General features: G+C 38.7%; 1 protein-coding gene across 3 annotated transcripts in view; it reads right to left on the reverse strand.

The window, feature by feature from the left end:
• The window catches only part of TOM1L2 (target of myb1 like 2 membrane trafficking protein), a 142684-nt gene that overhangs the window by 38513 nt on the left and 82906 nt on the right, over nt 1-21265 (reverse strand). The window lies entirely within an intron of this gene.

Consider the following 21265-nt stretch of genomic DNA (forward strand, 5'->3'; position numbering starts at 1 on the left):
GGAGGAAGGAAAATGGTATGGAGCTTAGGCAGGACTGCCAGTGGAGAAAAACAGATTCCTGGCTCCTAAGCCCTTTGGATAAAAGTTCTGGTCCTTCCATCCTAGTTAAGCTCTGTTTACTATTTACTCTTCTTTCATGGGCTTGCCATTTGTGTTAATGATAACAGTAATAGTTCATATTTATATAATTTTGTAAGATTTATAAAGTACTTTGCTCACAACAATCCTAAGAGGTAGGTAATGTCAGTATTATTTCATTTTACAAATGAGGAAAGTAAGGTACAGAAAGGTGAAATAATTTTCCCAGGGTCATCATTTAAACCAGGCCTCCAAACCATTGTTCTTTCCAATACACTCCACCAAATTCCAGTCACTCCACCAAAACAACTCGGATCAGTGTGGCTTTGCATCAGTGATTTAGCTGAGCCCCACAACATGCCCTGTCATTCTAGCATTCTTTAGTGACTTTCAATCTTTTAACTCTTACACAAATGTAGCCACCTCCCCTGCAACAAAGGATAAACAAGCATCTGGACGCAACATGAGCAGCACTTAATCATGCTCATGCAGTATTCAATTGCTGTCTCTCTGGCCCTTTTTTGACTTTCCTTACTGATCATTATTATGTCTTAGTTAATGTTCAAAAATAAGCAAAAGTCCAATATTATCCTGACAATCTGGCTAAATTTCCAATATTCAACAAAAAATGAAATGCAATAAAACTCGACTAACCCTCTTTATGTGTGAGCAATTTAATTTACCAAGCCGATCAGGAAAGAGAGAAAAACGAAAATCAAAATGTGGCCGTGACTCAACTGGAAGAATCCCAGCACATTAAATACTAGTCAGCCCCTCCAGGTAATACTGGATATCAACTCTCTGTTGACCAATGCCTGCAACACATGTGTCACACACGGGCAAGATCTAGTTATTAAAAAACCCAATCCTTTGTAAAGGATCATCCCACATGAGGTTGTCCTCTCTCCCACTATTTCAAAGTAATATCATTAATACTTTATAACCCAACCCCATGCCACAAAACCCCTGCTGGTGTTCCACTGGCTTCCCTGCAATGTCACTGCTAGGTTGAAAAAATTAATGATCTTGGGTCAGATATGCCTGTACAGCAAAAAGCTTCCCAAGCTCCACACCTTGTTTATTCTTGGATATATTTTATAATTTACATAATTATATTTCAGTACAACAAAAGGATCTAGAAAGCTTATTGGGATTTGTTTTAATGGGGCTCGCCTCCCCATGTTCTCTCCCTAACCTCTCTCCCTCCCAACATGTACACATATATATAGAAACTGGAATGCATATAAATCTGTAGTTCATTTGGTCCCTAAATGCATTACTGTAAATCTAATCTGACCACTCCCCAAGCCAAAGTCCCTCGAAGTCATTATGAATTCTGCTCCTCCCCCTGATATTTGCAATCAGGAAATCTCGCTGTCCAAACAGTGGTTTAATGGCTGCCAGTCTGCCAGAAAATGCTGCCAGTTTGCACACGGAAGAAGAAAGGATCCACTGTTTTGGAGTCACACTTGAGGTCACAGATAGCAGGGCCTAAGTACCGATTTCACCTTCACTTGGGTATTGCAGCACATTTAGCACATCTAAATTCCCAAGCAGTATTCATGAGGAGAGGGCTGGGGACTGCCTCAGGGCGCCACCTGCTGGACTTCAGCACTATTTCAAAGGGTACTTCAGAGCGGCTTCAGTCAGTCCACCAATCTACGTGGAAGCTGATGGAATTATAGCTCAGGGCGTAGGTCAGGGAGCTGTATATTTGTTTTACTTGAACCCAGTCCACTAGCAGATGGGAATGCTACAGCCACAGCTCTCTGAAAATTCAGTGTGTCAGCAGCCCTGCTGAGGGTGTGTGTGCGGGGGGTGGGTAGGGGAGTGTTCTAAAAAAATTATCCAAAATTCAAACTTTATTTGCTGAAAAGACATAGGAATTCTTTCTCCTGTCCATTTCTCCTCCATATGATAATGCTCTTAGAAGATTTCATTTTATTTAATGCTATTTTAAAAATTTATTTTATACTACATAAAATTTGTCTCTCCAGAAGATGGCTCTTTCAGTTTACTAGTGATCCTGAGATTTTCTGAAACGGACAGAATAGGAGAGGTTTTGAGGGCTGTAAGGGACCTCAGAGATTACCTAGTCCAACCCCTTCATTTTATAGATGAAGAATGTGAAGCACAGAAGAGGGAAAGGAGCTGCCCATGGGATCTCAGTCAGTCATAATGGCATGTGGGCACACTGTAAAAAGGGCAATGGCCAAACACCTCTTCATTGATGCATTCTGCTTATACTTTTAGTCTCTGTATCAACTGAAGCTCAGGCACTCATCAAATTACTATTGTGTGGTTTATGGTTGTCTTTTCTGTATTAGGGCACATATTTCAGCTATGTTATGAATTAAATAGGTTTTAGTAGCTAATCTAGAAACCTAAAGTATTATTTACGAAATAACACTTTTCATGGAAACAGGAAGTTTTCAGTTACAAATAAAGTTACAAGACTTACAAATGAACTTTTTAAACACAAGTCACTTGTAAATTGGGAAATGCTTCTGCTTCCTGCCTTTCTAGTTTTCTTATACGTTTCTCTTCCCTCCTCATCTATCGCTCTGGTCTCCCTGACTTCCTTCAAGTCCTAGCTAAAATCTATCTGCAAAAAGGCTTTCCTGATTCATCTTGATGCTTTCCCTCTGTGATTATCTCCAAATTATTCTGCATATATCTTGTTTGTACAGAGTTGTTGTTTCACCCACCAGACTGTGAGCTCTCTGAGAGAAGGGACTATCCTTTGCCTTTCTTTCTATCCCCAACACGTGGCACAGTGCCTGGCACATGGAAGGCACTGAATAGGTGCTTACTGACTGATTTTGCTCCAAAGGTAAGTTTCTAAATATTAAATGATGCCCATGTGGAGACAACAATTGTTCCAGGTTATAATAAGGCTCAGATCCTTGGAGATGAAAGAAAATGGGCCTAAAAAAATAAGTGCTGCGAATAAAAGAATTGTTACGAGGGTCAAGATGGAAGTTGGGGCATGCTGGTGGTATTTTTTCTCACGGCATCCCAGAAGCACACCTAGTTCCTTCTTCAGTTGCCTCCTTGAATGCTATCTGAGCCCAACTCTAATTAACCATATGCTAAGGTGACTTTTTAACCTCAGGCAAGTCACTTCACTTTTCTGAGTTTCAGTATCATCAACTGTAAGATGAAGGGATATGGATCAGATACAAGATATGGACTAGGGAGGTTTAGAAACAGTGAATGACTAGATCCAAAGAAAAATGATGTCATCTTGGAAGGAGATCCTTAAATGAAGTGCCCCATGATCTGTCCTTGACTATACAGTGCTCAAAATTTTAATCAATAACTTGGATGAAGGCACAGAAGACATATTTATCATGTTGCAGATAATAACATGAAGCTGGAAGTCATAGTTAATACAAGTGAGAACCCCCAAAAGATGTCAACAATTAAATATAACAAGGATAAACATAAGGTCCTGTATTTGCATTCTAAAGATCAAATGCAATGGCACGCTAGAGGGGAGAAAGTGATTTATATGAGAAGAATCTGGGGTTTTGGTGGAAAAAAAGTTCAATATGAATGAAAGTTAATATAAGATGGCTACATTAAGGGAGGTACAGTGGCCAAAACAAAGAAGATGATAGTCTCATTTTACTCTACTATGATTACATTACTTTTGGAAGCCAAGGCTGCATCTTGGAACTATACATTCTTAGAAAGTATATTAGCAGATTTTGTTTTGACTCAAAGGTGTTTAGCAACCAATACTCAAGCCCTACTTCAAAGTAAATTCTCTCCAAAAAGTTCAGTAAAGCTAACAGCACGTGGAGGAAGGTAGGTGGCACAGGGGGACAGAGAGCTAGCCTGGGAGTCAGGAGTTCCTGAGTTTAAATCCAGCCTCAGACACTTACTAGCTATGTGACCCTGGGTAAGTTGCCTCACCCTTTTCTCCCTCAGTTTCCTCATCTGTAAAATCAGCTGGAGAAGGAAATGGGAAACCCCTCCGGTATTTTTGCCAAGAAAAGCCCAAATTGGGTCATGGAGAGTCAGACACAATGGAAAGGACTTAACAACAGTAACAATAGCACATAACGGACTGAAAGCATGGCCCTTTCCATCTGTGTAGTCTATTTTCTTTTAAAATTATTTTCATTTATTTCATTAAATATTTCTAATTACATGTAAAAAATTTTAACATTTAAAAATTTTTGAGTTCCAAATTCTCTCCCTCTTTCCTGCCCCCCCTTGAGAAAGAAAACAAATTTATACCAATTATACATGTGAAATCATGCAAAACGTTTCCATATTAGCCATGTTGCAAAAGAAAACACACACAAAATAAAATAATAAAAATAAAGAAGGCAGAAAAAAAACTGTGCTTCATTTTGCATTTAGAGTTCAACTGTTCTCTCTCTGGAGGTGGATAATATTTTTCATCATGGGTCCTTTGGAATTGTCTTGGATCACTGTCTTGATCAGAGTAGCTAAGGTTTTCACAAGTGATCATCTTTACAATATTGCTATTAATGTATACAATATTCTCCTATGTCTGTTCACTTTGCATCAGTTCATATCTTCCCAGGTTTTTCTGAAACCATCTAGCTCATCATTTCTTATAGAAAAATAGTATTCAATCACAATCATATACTACAACTTGTTTGGCCATTCCCCGAGTGATGGGCATCCCCTTGATTTCCAATTCCTTGCCACCACAAAAAGAGCTGGTATATTTTTTGTACAGATACGTTCTTTTCCCTATTCCTCAATCTCTTTGGGATACAGACCTAGTAGTGCTCTCCAGAATGTTTGGATCAATTCACAATTCCACCAGCAATGAATTAGTGTCCCAGTTACATCCCCTCTAACATTTCTCATTTTCCTTTTTTTTATTTTAAAATTTCATTTTAAACTTAAATACTAAAATTTAAATATACAATAAGAAAAAGAAACATATTATAAACTTAAATACTAAAACTTAAATACAAAATAAGAAAAGGAAAAAAAAGCATTGCCATTTGTACAGCACAATGTGAGAGGATTCAAAATATATAGCAACAAATTTCCATTTCAAGAAAGCCTATATAATAAATACTATACATTATGTTCAGAGCTGTCCATCTTTTCTTTGCTTCCTTGTGAGTTTTCTTTTGTTCTCTGCTGTGCACTTTTTACTTTGTTCTTTTTTCCCCTTCTTCTCTCCCCTGCCCCTCTCAGGGCTATGCACTTAATTGTAGGAGTGACTTAGAGCAATTCTTCATGATTTTCATTGATAGCTTTGATTTCTTCTTCTGAAAACTGCCTATTCCTATCTTTGACCATTCATCCACTGGGGAATGGCTCATTTTTTTTTTACAAATTTGACCCAGTTCCTTGTATATTTGAGAAATGAGACTTTTATCAGAGACTTACTATAAAATTTTTCTCCCCAATTTCCTGTTTTCTTTCTACTTTTGGCTGCATTAGTTTTGTTTGTGCAAAAGCCTATTAATTTCATGTAATCAAAATTATATATTTTATTTCCTGTAATCCTCTCGATTTCTTGTTTGGTCATGAAATCTTCCCTTATCCAGAGATCTCACAGGTATATTTTTCCATGCTTTCCTAATTTAAGATATCACCCTTTTTGTCTGAATAACATCCATTTTGACCTTATCTTGGTAAACAGTGTGAGTTTTCAGTCCATGACTAGTTTCTGCCAAACTGCTTTCCAGTTTTCCCAGAAATTTTTGTCATATAGTGAGTTCTTACCCCAAAGCTTAGACCTTTGGGTTTATCAGACACTAGATTACTATGGTCATTTCCTACTGTGTATTGTATACCTGATCTATTCCAGTAGTCCACCACTCTATTTCTTAGCCAGTACCAGATTGTTTTGATGATTAGCATTTTGTAATATAGCTTGAAACTGGGAACTCCTAGGCCACCTTCTTTAACCTTTTTTTTTTCATTGATTCCCTTGATATTCTTGAAGTTTTGTATTTCCAGATGCATTTTGCTATACTTTTTTCTAGCTCTATAAAATAACTCTTTGGTAGTTTGATTGGCAAGGCATTGAGTAAGTAAATTAACTTAGGCAGAATTGTCACTTTATTATATTGGCTAGGCCTCCCCATGCGTGATTAATAATATTCCAGTTGTTCAGATCTGTCTTTATTTGTGTGAAAAAGTGTTTTGTAACTGTATTTCTATAATCCCTGGTTTTGTCTTGGCAGATAAGACTCCCAAGTATTGTATATTGTCTGCAGTTATTTTAAATGGAGATTCCTTTTTATCTTTTGCTGCTGTTTTTTTTTGGTATTATATAGAAATGCTGATAATTTATGGGGTTTTTTATATCTTACTAACAGGGTAGGGGCCCTGGAACACCCCTCTCCCAACTCTCCTTGAACTTTCCCCAACGGCCAAGTCTCTGGTGTTTGCCTGAGGATCAGCTCATCCCAGCAATGCTTTCAAGTGGCCTTTCACTGTAACCCCACACCCAATCTCCAATTCTCTTTCACTTCTAACCTAGCCCAACCAGCCTGTTACCTCCAGAATGCCCCCAGCCACTTCCCACCCTGGATTCCACCTAGACCCGCTCCTTGACCCCTGTATACAGGTGTCCATCTCAAGGTTTGGGTTGAATTCTTTAGAGGCAGGAGCTGCGTCATTTGCCCTTGAATTTTGGGGTTCCCAGCACCCCTAGACCACAACACTACAACTTTGCTGAAGTCGTTACATTTATTTCAAATAGTTTTTTTTTCAGTTCATACTCTAGGTTTTTCTAAGTATGCCATCATATCATCTGCAAAGAGTGACAATTTTATTTCCTCATTGCCAATTTTTATTCCTTCAATTTTTTTTCCTGTGTTATTGATATAGCTAGCAGTTCTAGTGAGGTGGTTGGTGGCTCAGTGGATAGAGCTCTTTGCCTGGAGTTGGGAAGACCTGAATTAAAATCCAGCTTCATATATTTCTTAGCTGTGTGACCCTGGGCAAATCACTTAACCTCTGATGCCTGATAAAAGTATCTATTGGAGAAGGAAATGGCAAACCACTCTTTTTTGATTTTGAAAATCCTTTTTGAGCTCTTCCAGAAATTCTTGTTGTGCTTGTGTTCAATTCACTTTTTTTTCTAAAGGCTTTGCTTGTAGCTGGTTTTGACTTCACTGTCTTCTAAGTTTCTACTTTGATCTTTCCTGTCACAATAGTACCTTTTTATGGTCAGGTTCTTTTTTGTTGCTGTTGTTTGCTCACCTCCTCTCCCCTGCTCATTTCTTGATTTGGAACTTTATGTCAATGTTGGGCTCTGTTTCCAGTGTTGGTGGTGAAGGGGCACTGTCTCAAGCTTCAGGCTTTTTTGAACTGCTATTTTCAGAGGTAATTTGGGGGTGGAATGCCTGGGTGGAAGTTTTTGGGGCTTCCAAGGTGGTGTGATCTGGGGGAAGGGGTGGCAACTGCTCTTCTGGTCTGTTTTCTGGTCCTTATCCAGGAAAGGCCTCTGATCCCTTGGGATTGTGACTGATACTGCCCTTCAGGACTTACACTCCCTCTGGACTGTAAGTGCTCCTCCCTGCTCTTGAAGTATGACCTAGAAGTGGGCATAGACAATGGAGTTGCTAAAGAGTTGCCCCTCATGGCTTCGACTACCTCTTGACTGAAAGTGTTCCTCCCTGCCTTTGAGCTATGACCCAGAAGTGGGTATAGGCAATGGAGTTGCCAAACAGTGTCTGAACCTGTGTCCGGTGCTAGCACAGGGGTCCTCTGTAGAGTCTTTCTGACCAGCTGCCAGGTCCCCTTACTGTCTCAGGCTTGGGAGCTTCAAAAGCTGCTGCTGCTTGTCGCCACCACTGGTGTTTCATCCACATGGGCCAGCCTCTACTCCTCTGTCACAGATCTCTCTTCCCAAACTCCTAAGTTGTTTTGGGCTGGAAGAATGTCTCACTCTGACTTTTTGTTGGCTCTATCATTCCAGATTTCTATTTGAGGCATTATTTTACAGTTGTTTGGAGGATGTTGGGAGGGCTCAATTGAGAGCTTTTTTTGCCATCTTGGTTCCAACCCCCAGAAGTCTCCTGTGCAGTCTATTGATTAAGAAAGAATCACAGGATGACCAGATCATAGAACTAGAGTTGAAAGTGATCTCTGAGGCTATCTAGTCTAATCCACTTCATTTGACAGATAAGGAAACTGAAGCCCAAGGAGCCCCAATAACTTGCCCAAAGTTACACAAGAAGTGCCGAAGGAATGACACGAACTCAGGTGCCCAATGTGCCCTTTAACTGTGATAGTATTGTTCTAACACTGACAATGGTACTGACCCAAATTTTATTGTCTTTCTTAGCGCTGATTTGTTAATAGTTGTGTGTGTTGTTCTGTCAATTTTGCTTTATTTCTGAATCACTTCATATAAACCTTGACATGTTTTAACTTTTTCAGACTTGTCATTAACTATGACATATGATTCTATTATATAAACATATCATAGTTATCCAGCCATTTCCCAATCACTGGGAGCAAATTTTGTATCCAGATCTTTATCATCACAAATTATGGTGCTATGAATATTTTTGCACATAATAACCTTCCTGGAGTTCTTTGTCCCACTAGTGGAATTACACTGATAAATTGATACATGTTCAGAGACAGGTGATTGGGATAATGAGGGAGCCAGAGACCATGCCAAAAATGAAGCTCAGGTAAAGGAACCAGGGTTGTTATATTTAAAGAAGAAAAGACTGGGGCAGCAGTAGGGTACAGTGAGAATACAGCTGTCTGTCGGAGATGTCCACAGAGATCATGAGGTTGATGCATGTGTTGCCAGAGCTAGCTCAGCAAATAGGAGGCTCCAAAAGAAAGTGTGGGAGAGAAGAGTTATTAGGCCGCATACCAAACTGAAGGTTTACAGAACCATTGTGCTGACCTCATTCTTGTATGCCTGTGAAACCTGGACAGACAACCAGCACTATGCCAGAAAACTGAACCACTTTCATCTGAATTGTCTTAAGAAGATTCTGAAGATTACTTGGCAAGATAAGGTACTGGACAATGAGGTCCTCTTTCAAGTTGAACTGCCAAGCAAGCAAACTCTACTGCACAGTGCAATTCTGATGGGCTGGCCACATAGCCTGAATGCCAAATGTGTATTTACCTAGAAGATTATTTTATGGAGAACTTGCACGAGGCAAGCAATCACATGGAGGTCAGAAGACATGATACAAGGACACTCTCAAGGTCTCTCTGAAGAATTTTAGTACTGATTGTGAGACATGGGAGATGCTGGCACCGGATCACCCACCCAACATGGCATGCCCACATCAAAGAAGGCACAGTGCTCTAGGAACAAAGCAGAATTGCAGTAGCACAAATGAAACATCAGATGCACAACTCTAGAGACATCTCCATCCCAAATGTTCAAACAGACTCTTTATGCCTGACCTGTGGTAGAGCCTTCCAACCTCATATTGGACTGATCAGACACAGTCAAACGCACCGTACCTTGACCCCAACATCGTGATGTTATTGGTACTCTTCAAGTATGAATGATGAACAACGTTTTGAAGAGTTGTCACATGAAGAAGGATTGACACGGCTTTCTTGGCTTGAGAGTCAGACCTATTACTACCAGATAGATGTTGCAGAGAGGCAACTCTTTTAGGCCCAGTATAAAGAGAAACTTCCTAAGAGTTAGAGTTGTCCCATGGTGGAAAGGGCTGCCTTCAGAGGTAATGGATTTCCTTTCAAGCAAGGGCTAAATGTTTGTCCAGGCTTGGGTTAAGCTAGGTGGTCTCAGAAGTACCTTTTTTTAAAAATTCAATTTTACTTTATTTTTAGTTCCTTAATTCTCTTCCCTTTCTCCTCTTCCCTTCCCCCATCCATTGAGAAGGCAAGAAAAACAAAATCCATTACAAATATGTAAAGTCATGCAAAACAAATGCCCATAGCCACGTCCAAAAAAAAAAAAAAGAAAGAAAAGAAAGTATAATTTACTCTTAGTCTATCAGCTTTCTATCTGGAAGTGGACAGCATGTTTTTATCACAAGTCCTTAGGAACTGTGGTTAGTCACTGTATTGATCAGAATTCCCAAGTCTTTCAAAGCTGATTATCTTTACAATATTGTCATAATTGCATGAAATGTTCTCCTTGTTCTATTCACTTCACTTTGCAACAACTCATACAAGTTTTCCCAGGTTTTTCTGAAACTACCCCCCTTCATCCTTTTTTTATAGCACTATAGTATTCCATCACATTCATATACATAACTTGTTCAGCTATTCCCCAACTGATGGGCATCCCTTGGTTCCCAATTCTTTGGCACCACAAAAAGTTGCAATAAATGTTTCTGCACATATGGGTCCTTTTCCTTTTCCTTTGAATCTTTTTGGGATATAGACCTAGGAGTAGTATCTCTGGATAAAATGGTATGTATGCATGGTTTAATGTCTTTCGGGCATAGTTTCTTATTTCTTTCTGGAATGGTTGGACCGGTTAGCACCTTCAATATTTGTCATTTTCATTTTTGTCAACTTAGCCAATCTGATAGGTGTGAGGTAGTAACAAAGGTGCCTTTTAACTCTGAGCTTATACATTTTCTACCCATTTCAACCACTGCATCTTCTACCTACTGACATATGCAAAAAGAAGTATGTTAGATAGCTCCTGCTTCACATCCCCGCCCCCAACCCTTCACAATTAAAGAATTGCAGAATACCCTAAAAGGAATCTTTATACCCAAAAAGTGGTCACCCAGTCTCTGTTTGAAGACCTCCAAAAGGAGGAGGAACTTCCCACCTCTTGAGGCAGCCTACTCCATTTCTGGACAGCTCTAATTATTAGGAAGTCTTTCCAGACATAACTCTTAAATTTACCTCTTTTATATCTTCTGCTCATGATCTTGGTTTGGTCCACAGGGTTCAAGCAGAACAAATCAAATTCTTCTGGCACCTGACAACTTACCAAATATGTGAAGGCAGCTATTTTGTCTCCCTCACATCTTTCCTTCTCTGCTCCAGCTTAAATATCTCCAGTTCTTTCAACTAGTCTTCATATGACATGGACTTGCACCATCTTGGTCAACATTTCTGGCTGTTTCCCAGCTTATCATTGTTTTTATTAAACTGTGGTGCTGTGGGGATAACTGTGATTAAAGATCTTTCCTGCCTATTCATCTTTTTAATAGGCCTCAGGAAGAGCTAGTTAAGGGAAGCTTGATTAGGGGAGGCTTGTTTGCAGGAAGTCCCATACCCTTTTTCTAAGTAGGTGATAAGCCCCAGGCCCACACCCTTTTGCTGATCAGGTATGCAGCCCTCAGGTCCTAAATAGGGTATATATACCCTGAGGGTAGCCATTAAGCTCAGAGTAGAGAGACTGCAGTGAAGAGGACAGAACTGTGAGAGATAGAGAACTGGAAGAGACAGAGAGAGAACTGCAAGGGCTTTCAGAACTGCAAGCTCTCAGAATTGCAGGAGAAGAGGATGCAGGCAAGCAGTCATTAAGGATTCATGAGTGAGTGTTTACTAGAAGGCCCTAGCAGAGAGGAAGGTTACAGGATGGCTTGGCTCCTTCCTGCGATATTGTGTTTTAATTTCCTTGTTGTTACATTGAAGTGGACTTATAGGTTTTGGGATACGATTATTGCTATGTTGAATTGGAATTATTGGCTCTGGGATTTGATCCTCTGGTGTCTGAATAAATGTTTTACTTCTTCTGTCTTCTACATAGAAAGTCTCTTATATTTTGTGATTCCGAAATATACAGGCATATTCATGGTCACCATTGATATCGTGAATCTTGCCTTACTGATACAGGTGTACAGAACTGAACACAATACTCCTGCTGCAGTGTGACCAGGGCAGGGTAAAAGGGACTACTGTCTCTTTATTGTTGAAGGCTACACTTTTCTCATGAAGCTTAAGATTACATTAGCTCTTGTGGATCACACTGTTGTCTCATTCACATTGAGCTTGCAGTGCACTAAAACTCCCAGATTTTTTCCAGACAAACTTTTCCAGACTAACCATGTCTCCTCTATCTTGAACGTGGGTCTGAAAAATCACATTTAAGACTTTAAATTGATTCCTATTAAACTTCATCTTATCAGATTCAGCCCAGTGCCCCAGGCTGTCAAAATTCTTTGGAAGCCTGACTTTGTCATCCAGACCATTCACTGTTGCTCCTAGCTTTGTGTCATCTGCAGTTGTGGATGGTTTCATTCTTAAAACACAGTCCAGATATTAATTTTAACTGCTATCCCTAATGACAGAACTAAAGATACTTGGTCTGGTTTAATAACATACTGAGATCTCTCCACATTGTATTCTCTCCTCATATCACCCTTGCAAATGATTTTCTCCAGTAAAATACTATAAGGTAGTTGAATGCTAAACATGTATTGTTCATACAACAAAAGATACGTCAACCATACCATTGTTTTAGGATAAAGCCCAAGAATTAAAAGGGTTAGAGCTAAGAGGTACTTGCTTGGTTACTCTGCATTAACCACAGCACAAAAGCAGACTTCTACCCCAAATCACGGCACACTAACTCTATAAAGGACATTGAATAATCTAACTCTTCCCCTCATAGACAATGCCAGATTGACAAAAACTTCTCCTGTATTTTTAAGGTCTCCATTAAAGGAGATTCTATAGCAGCCTTTGGTCAGCCATTCCAGACTCCAACAATTCTCTCATGTATTTCTTTTCTTAGATTCATAAGGTAAATTCCTCAGGAGTCAGCTTTAATTCATTTCTTCTTCAGTTTTCTGCAAAATGGGGATACCTGCGGTACCTACATTATGCGGTTGCCATGAGGCTCAAATGAGATAATATATACAAAGCACTTTCCAAACTCTAAAGTTCTATATAAATGTCAGCAATGAATGAAGGGCAACAGCTAGTCATAATAATACTGCATATAGTTTAAGTTCTCAAAAATTTCCCCAAAGTTTTCTCTTTTATGAGCTGATTTATCCCAAGTCCTTTATCCTTTTTCATGAACTATTTTGACATTCTTTTAATCAACTTTGTGGCCAGCTTCTGAATCCTAAGTCCTAAAAAGATATACAACATGATATTGGAAATTTTCCTTTAGATGTAGCTAAGCTAAGGAGAAAAAAAACTTTTGTTGAAAAGACTTTAGGACAATGCAACTAAGAAATGTAAAATCATAGATTTCTTTTGAAAAATGTCTTCAGTCATTTTATTTCTGATAAAATTAGAATCAGAAAAAGGGGGCAAGCCATCCACTACTTAATGGCAAACTAAATATAAAATAGGAACCTGGATGAAAGTATTCTTTATAATAATACAAGAATCCTATGACGTTGTAGGTAGAAGAGACCTTAGAGATCATTTACATTACATCAAAATTCCAATCATATTAAACATATTTCCACATTAGTCATATTGTAAAGAAGAATTAGAACCAAAGGGGAAATCTATGAAAATGAAAAAACCAAAAGAGAGAGAGAGAGAGAAAATAATATGCTTTGATCTGCACTCAGACTCCATAGTTCTCTCTGGATGTAGATAGCATTTTCCATCATGAGTCTTTTGGAATTGTCTTAGATCACTGCATTGCTGAGAAGAGCTAAGTCTATCAAAGTTGGTTATCACACATGTTGCTGTTACTGTGTACAATGTGTTCCTGGTCCTGCTCATTTCACTCAGCATCAGTTCATGCAAGTCTTTCCAGGTTTTTCTGAAGTCCTCTGCTCATCACTTCTTATAGCACAATAGTATTCCATTATTCATATACCATCAGCCATTCCCCAACTGATGGGCATCCCCTCAATTTCCAATTTTTGGCCACCACAAAAAGAGCTGATAATATATTTTTGTACATATGGGTCTTTCCTCATTTTTATGATCTCTTTGGGATACGGACCTAGAAATGGTATTGCAGGGTCAAAGGGTATACACAGTTTTATAGCCCCTTTATAGCATAGTTCCAAAATGCTCTCCAGAACGGCTAGATCAACTCACAACTCCACCAACAATGCACTGGTGTTCCAATTTTCCCACATCTTCTCCAACTTTTATCATTTTCCTGTTTTGTCATGTTAGCCTGTGTGATAGGTGTGATGTGGTACCTCAGAGTTGTTTTAATTTGCATTTCTCTAATCAACAGTGATTTAGAGCATTTTTTTTTCATATAACTATAGATGGCTTTAATTTCTTCATCTGAAACCTGCCTGTTCATATCCTTTGAGCACTTATCAATTGGGGAACGACTTGTATTCTTATAAATTTGTTTCAGTTCTCTATATATTTTGGAAATGAGGCCTTTATCAGAGACACTGGCTGCAAAAATTGTTTCCCAGCTTTCTGCTTCCCTTCTAATATTGGCTGCATTGGCTTGGTTTGTGCAAAAACTTTTTAATTTAATGTAATCAAAATTATCCATTTTGCATTTCATAATGTTCTCTCTCTTGTTTGGTCATAAATTCTTCCCTTCTCCATAGATATGACAGGTAAACCATTCCTTGCTCTCCTGATTTATCGTGTTACCCTTTATGTCTAAATTGTGTACCCATTTTTGCTTCTTCTTGGTATATGGTGTAAAATGTTGGTCTATGTCTAGTTTCTGCCATAACCATTTTCCAGTTTTCCCAGCAGTTTTTATGAAATAGTAAGTTTTTATCCCAGAGGCTGGAGTCTTTGGGTTTATCAAAAAGTAGATTACTATAGTCATTGAATGCTGTGTCTTGTGTACCTAACCTATTCCATTGATCCGCCACTCTATTTCTTAGCCAGTACCAAGTAGTGTTGATGACTGTCAATTAATCTTTGTTTATTTGCATTCTTAAGAATAACCATCAGATCATCTGCAAAAACTCATAGTTTTGTTTCCTCTTTGTCATGCTTATTCCCTCAATCTCTTTTTCTTGTCTTATTGCTAAAGTTAGTATATCTAGCACTATATCAAATTAGTGGTAACAATAGACATCCTTTCTTTACCCGTGGATCTTATCATAAAGGCTTCTATTCTTTCTCCATTACATTAACAATGGCTCTAGTTTTAAAATAGATATTACCATATTAAGGGAATATCTATTTATTCCTATGCTTTCTAGTGTTTTTAATAGAAGTAGGTGTTGGATTCTGTCAAAAGCTTTTTCATCATCTACTGATGTAATGATGTTTTTTTAAAATGTTTTTATTACTAAAACAGTCTATTATCTGTTTATAGTTTTCTATATATTGATCCAACTTGCATTACTGGTATAAATCCAACCTGGTGTATCATCTTTTTTTTAAAAAACAATGTCATAGCCTCTTTGCTAATATTTTATTTAATATTTTTGTGTCAACATTCATTAGGTAGATTGGTTTATAATTTTCTTTCTTTGTTTCATCTCTCTCTGGTTTAGGTATCAATATCACATTAATATCTTAGCAAGAGCTTGGAAGTATCCCTTCTCCTATTTTTACAAACAGTTTACATAATAATGGAATTGGTTTTTGAATGTTTGATAGAATTCATCTGTAAATTCATCTGGTCCTGGGGATTTTTTTCTTTATGAATTGCTCAATCAGTTTTTCCCTCCTGATACTGGGTTATTTAAATAGTCTACTTCTTCTTTTGGTAATCTGAGTATTTCTTATTTTTCTAAGTATTCATTTATTTCCTCTAAGTTATCAGTTTTATTAGCACACAATTGTGCAATATGGTTTCAGATAATTTATTTCCTCTTCAATTGTTGTAAATTCTTTTTATTTGATTTTTCTTTTTCTCTTTTTTAATCAGACTAAGTAAGTGTTTATCCAGTTTATTAGTTTTTTTTAAAAAGCTCTTGATTTTGGTTATTAATTTTTTGCTTTCATTTTTGTTAATCTTTTCTTTGAGTTTCAGAATTTCCAATTTGGTGCTTAATTAGATTTTTTGATGTGTTGCTTTTCTATTTTTTTTTAAAGTTGCATGCCCAATTCATTGATTTGTTCTGTCTCTCTTCTTGATCAAAGTGTTTGGAGATAATTTTGGTTTTTCGTCTTAATGTTGTTATATCTTCGATGAAATTCTCTATTGTTTCTATGATTTGTTCTTTGACCTACCAGTTCTTTAGAATTAAGTTAGTTTCAAATTAATTTTTAATCCTTTCTTTAAAGGCCCTTTATTGAATATACATTTTTGTATTGTAGTTAGCAAAGAATGTGTTTAATATTTCTGCTTTGGGGATTTATGAGATTTTTATGCCCAATACAGGATTAATTTTTGCAAATATGTGTATTTAAAAATGTATTATTATTTTTTCTTTCCTTTTCCTCCCATTGCTTTCACTACCCAATATATCCCATCCAAGTCATCCGCTTTAATAACAGAAAAGATAATCAAACAAAACATATTGACACTTAGGCCATGTCTGAAAATATGTCCCATTCTGCTCTTCCAGTCCATCACTTCTTTAGCAAGACATCCACCATCACTTTGGTTTTTGATTTTCCATTACTACAGACAGTCTCTAGTCCTCTTGCCTTAGGCCTAAAAGCATTAATGTGTAAATTCAGCAAGCTCCTTGAGGGAAGGGACTATTTACTTTTTGTCTTTGTAGTCTCAGTGCCTAGGAATGTGCCTTGAACATATTACACACTTATTAAATGCTTACTGAATTTAATTCTATATCCCATCCTGTCACAAAAAGCAGATCTCCTCCCTCCTAGCTATTCCTTAACCAAAGGAAAGGAAGGAGTATTCTTTTAGGCATCTGATGAGTTTATTCATATGGTAGATTCCCATGTTGGAAATTCTCATTTTCAAATGTTATTAATTTTTTAAAAAGCATAAAAAGCTAATTTTTAAAGCATAAATAGCCTAAGAAATTGTTCATTATTTAGTCCTGGGATTCTCTTTTCCATAGGGCAAATACAATGCTGTCTCATAAGTTGTAACTGCTGAGAATGCTTTGAGACCCTGACAAAACCAAAGAAAGGAATACAAAGAAAGGGAAAAGACTCTCTCTCCTCTCAAAGAGCACACAGCCTAATATGGGAGGCAACATGCAAACAACTATGTACAAACAAACTTTTTGTTGTTTAGTCGATTAGCAGTGTGTCTACATACAGAAGAAACTGGAAATAACTAAGGGAAAGGCATTAGAATTAAAGCGATTGGGAAAAGCTTCCTGTAGAAGGTGGGATTTTGGCTGGGACTTAAAGGAAGATAAAGGAAATCAGGAGGCAGAGGGAAGAGGGAGAAAATTCTAGGCACAGGAGAGAGTAAGTGAAAATGCCCAGAGTCGAGAGGTGAATTTCTTCTTCAAAGAACAGCAAGAGGCAGATGTTACAAGGTCAAAGAGTATGTTGCGGAGTGTAAGGTGTAAGAAGATTAGAAAGGCAGGAGGGCAGGTTATGAAAGGCTTTGAATGCCAAACAGAGGATTTTATATTTGATTATGGAGATAACAGGGAGCCACTGGAGTTTACTGAGCGGGGTAGGAGAGAGAGTGACATGGTTTAGGAAGTTTCAGGATGATAACTTTGACGGCTAAGTGGAAGATGGACTGAACTGGGGAGAGACTTGTGTTAGGGTGACCAAGCAGTAGGCTATTGCAATGGTCCAGGCATGAGGTGATGAGGGCCTTCAACAGGATGGTGGTAGTGTCAGAGGAGTAAAGGGAGTATAAGAGAGGCGTCAGGAAGGCAAAATCAACAGGCCTTGGCAACAGATTGTATATGAGGAGGGCAGGGGGTGAGTTAGGGGGTTGAGGATCTAGGTTGTGAGCCTGGGGGACTGGGAGGAAGGTGGTACTATCAACAGTAATACAGAAGTTAGAAAGAGAAGAGGAAGTAAAAGAATGAATTTGGCTCGGGACATGTTCAGTTTGAGATGTCCCATAGTGGCAGTTAGCAGGTCTGATATTGGAGGTCAGCAGAGAGCTTAGGGCTAGACAAACAGATCTGAGAATCATCTGCCCAGGGGGATAGCTGAATCTATGGAAGCTGATGAGATCACCAACGGAAATTGTGAAGGAGAAAAAACAGAAGGTTCGGGATGGAGCAGTCAGGGGATTGCTGTTAATCTTTGAAAGAACAGTTTCAAATAGAGCAAGGCTGAAGGCTAGACTGCCAGGGGTGGAGAAGCAACTGAGCAGCAAAGAAATGTAGGCACCAAGTAAAGACCACTCTATGAGTCTGGCTGTGCAAGGTAAAACAAAAATGAGGATTAAGGCAAGGTGGAACATATAGTACATACAATATATAGTAGTAACAGTGATAATTGGGGAGCTAGGCAGCACAATGGATAATGTTCCAGGCCCGGAATCAGGAAGGCCTGAGTTCAAATCTGACCACAGACACTAAGTAGCTGCATGACCCTGGGCAAGTCATTTAACCCTGTTTGCCTCATCTTTAAAATGAGCCGGAGAAAGAAATGGCAAACCATTCTAGCATCTCTGCCACGAAAATCTCAAACGGGGTCATGAAGAGTCCGACATGACTGAATGACTAAACAACTACAAAAATAGTGATAATGATAAAGCAGGACCTATCTTTGTGCTCCTTGATTCAACTGGGTAAATTACCTTTCTCAATTCAGTCAGTTCCAATGTTGACATCTCAGATTATCTCTCTTCTGGTTTATCCGTCCTCTTTCTTCAGCAATTTATACCCAAATCAGGAATGTCTTTGTTGGCATGAACATTTGGGCTAGTGACAAATGTGTTTATTTTCACTGCCTGGGCCAACATTCTGAGCTCTGGATAAATTCCACCTGGAGAAATCTAGCTGTGCTAGCAGCTTGAGGAAGGGGATCCACAGGGCTTGATTTTGATCCTACTCTTTCAAACCAGATTATGACATGTTCATGACTGGAAGGCCAGCTATACTCTTCTGTTCAGCTTAGATTTGGCTGTGAAGGGAGACTTAGAAATTTGTTTATATTTTACTTGGAGGAAGGGCAGGAAGAATGTCAGGAACAACTGAAGAGCGAGGACACAAATCAGCCACACAGAAGAGTCACATCTGTTTCACACAGAACTGCCTAACTTTTGCATTTCCTCTGCTGAAAGGATAACCACCCACTGTTACTCAGAATAGCTCCTTTTCTGTCTGATTTATATGGAATCTACCAGGCCTGGTAAAACCAGAGCTGGAACAGAATGTTAAAATAAAAAACATCACGGGAAGCAATCTTTTTTTGAAAACCATAAACCAATGCAAGGAGATTATATCCTGTTGGGCTTGGTCAGTGGACTTGTTTAAAATACGTATACATGTGCGTGTGTGTGCACACGTACACCCTTGTTGTATAGGTCCACTAAAATCATAAGGAAACATCATTCAGCTCAGGCTAGGCTGCCAGTAACTGTGCCATTCACTGAGAAATCTCCCTTTGTCAATAAGAATGCCAGGATTGAAAAAACACAAATTGTTGTGAGAAGTGTACTTGATTTCTGAACTGACCTCACATCCTAGTACATTTTAATAGAAATGTCTGAAGAAACCTGACTTGCTAAGTGGGGATGACAGAAGATAACCACCTTGTGCAGAAGACAGAATGTCACTGAAGGAATGCAACAGGGATGGCCTCTGGGACACAGACTGCCTGATTTTCTACTATGAAGCAAGCCTGGTCTCCCTGCAGGGGCCAACTGAGGAAGGGCCAGGGTCAGGGGAGGCCTCTCTGATGACAAGAGCCATTGTCTCTTCCCTGGATATTCTGGGAGAAGGCTGAAATGTGGTGGTGACCTTTACACAAGGGAGCTCCAATGAAAAGGCTGAGCTCTTCTTGGGAAGGGCTCTCTATCAGGTGAGAGCCTTTGGCATGGCAATGGTCACTTGGCCAGAAGTGCCCTAAGTGAAGAACTGACGCTGTGATAAATTAGACCTCTGTGTGTTTGGCAAAAGAAGCAGCAGCAGCAGTCAGGGTGCGAGACACTCACACTATTTCATAGGCTGTTTTATCCTTCCTTCTTTCTCACTGCCACTTGTTTAAACTGACTATCCACCAACTAAAATCACTTCTTTTTACAAAAGTTTGCAAAGCACTTTACAAGTATTGTCCCATCTTATCCTCACAACAACCCTGACAGGTAGGTGTTACTATTATCCTCATTTTACAGATGAGGAAACTGAGGCAAAATGAGGTCAAGTGACTTGCCCAAGGTCACAGCTAGAAAGTATCTGAGAGTGGATCTAAATTCAGGTCTTCCCGAGTCCATGTCCAGTACTCTAGTCACTGTGCCACCGAGGTGCCTTGATTCTCTTGTGTATTCTTAATACATTGTTAACAAGATCCTATCCTCGGTGTGAACAAGGAAATGGACTAAGGTTAGGCCTTTTTCCAACAAATTTTGGAGCCTCCTAACTCAGTGGATCCAAATCTGACCCTGGCTATTCTAGAATAATGAGGCATAACAAATAACATGAAAGTTCCCAATCGGTAGATTTCCAAGGAGGTGGCCTCTAGCATGGGGAGCTCTTTCCAGCACAGATCCCTCTTTACAGTTTCTGGAGATCCCTAACATAGCAGAGAGTGCAGTACTGGTCAATTCAGGGTCACTGTGGTTAGTCGCCATCCCTAGTCATCTCAAAGTCTTCAGAAAAAATTAGAAGCCTGGACCCATGATGAAAAATGCTATCTATCTCCAGAAAGAACTGATGAACTCAATGCAGATTGAAGCACACTTTTAAAAAATTTCTGTATATTTTTAAATTTGGTTTGTGTTTTCTTTTGCAACATGGCTAATATGGGAATATGTTTTGCATGATGAAATCAAGTTGCTTGCCTTCTCAATGAGAGGACAGGAGCGGGGGGAAGGGAGGGAGAGAATTTAGAACTCAAAATTTTAAAAAATGATTGTTAAAAATTGTTTACATGTAATTGAGAAATATTTAATGAAATAAATAAAAACAATTAAAAATAAAAAAAATGAGAAGCCCTCTTCACAAAGAGACCACAGCAGATCCTACCATCAGTATCATTATCCCCTTTCTTAAAGGTTTAATCTTTCCCTGGGATACCAACTCTGCATATAAGTGAGATTATAGGGATTAGATCTAGCACTATTTGAGAAAATCAGAAACCATGGAGTCAAATTAAATCAAATTCAAGCCCATTTAAAAGCATTCACTAAACCTCCAGTTGCTATCCTCCAGATTGTAGCAAGAAAAGAAATATTTAATAGTCTGTCAGAAGATACCTTTTTAGTAAGCAGTCCAATTGAATTTTCAGCTCAATTCAATCCTTATTAAGTGCTTACTATATACAAGGCTCTATATACATACAGATG

This window comes from Trichosurus vulpecula, chromosome 1, assembly GCF_011100635.1.
Source record: "Trichosurus vulpecula isolate mTriVul1 chromosome 1, mTriVul1.pri, whole genome shotgun sequence".
Lineage (NCBI taxonomy): Eukaryota > Metazoa > Chordata > Mammalia > Diprotodontia > Phalangeridae > Trichosurus > Trichosurus vulpecula.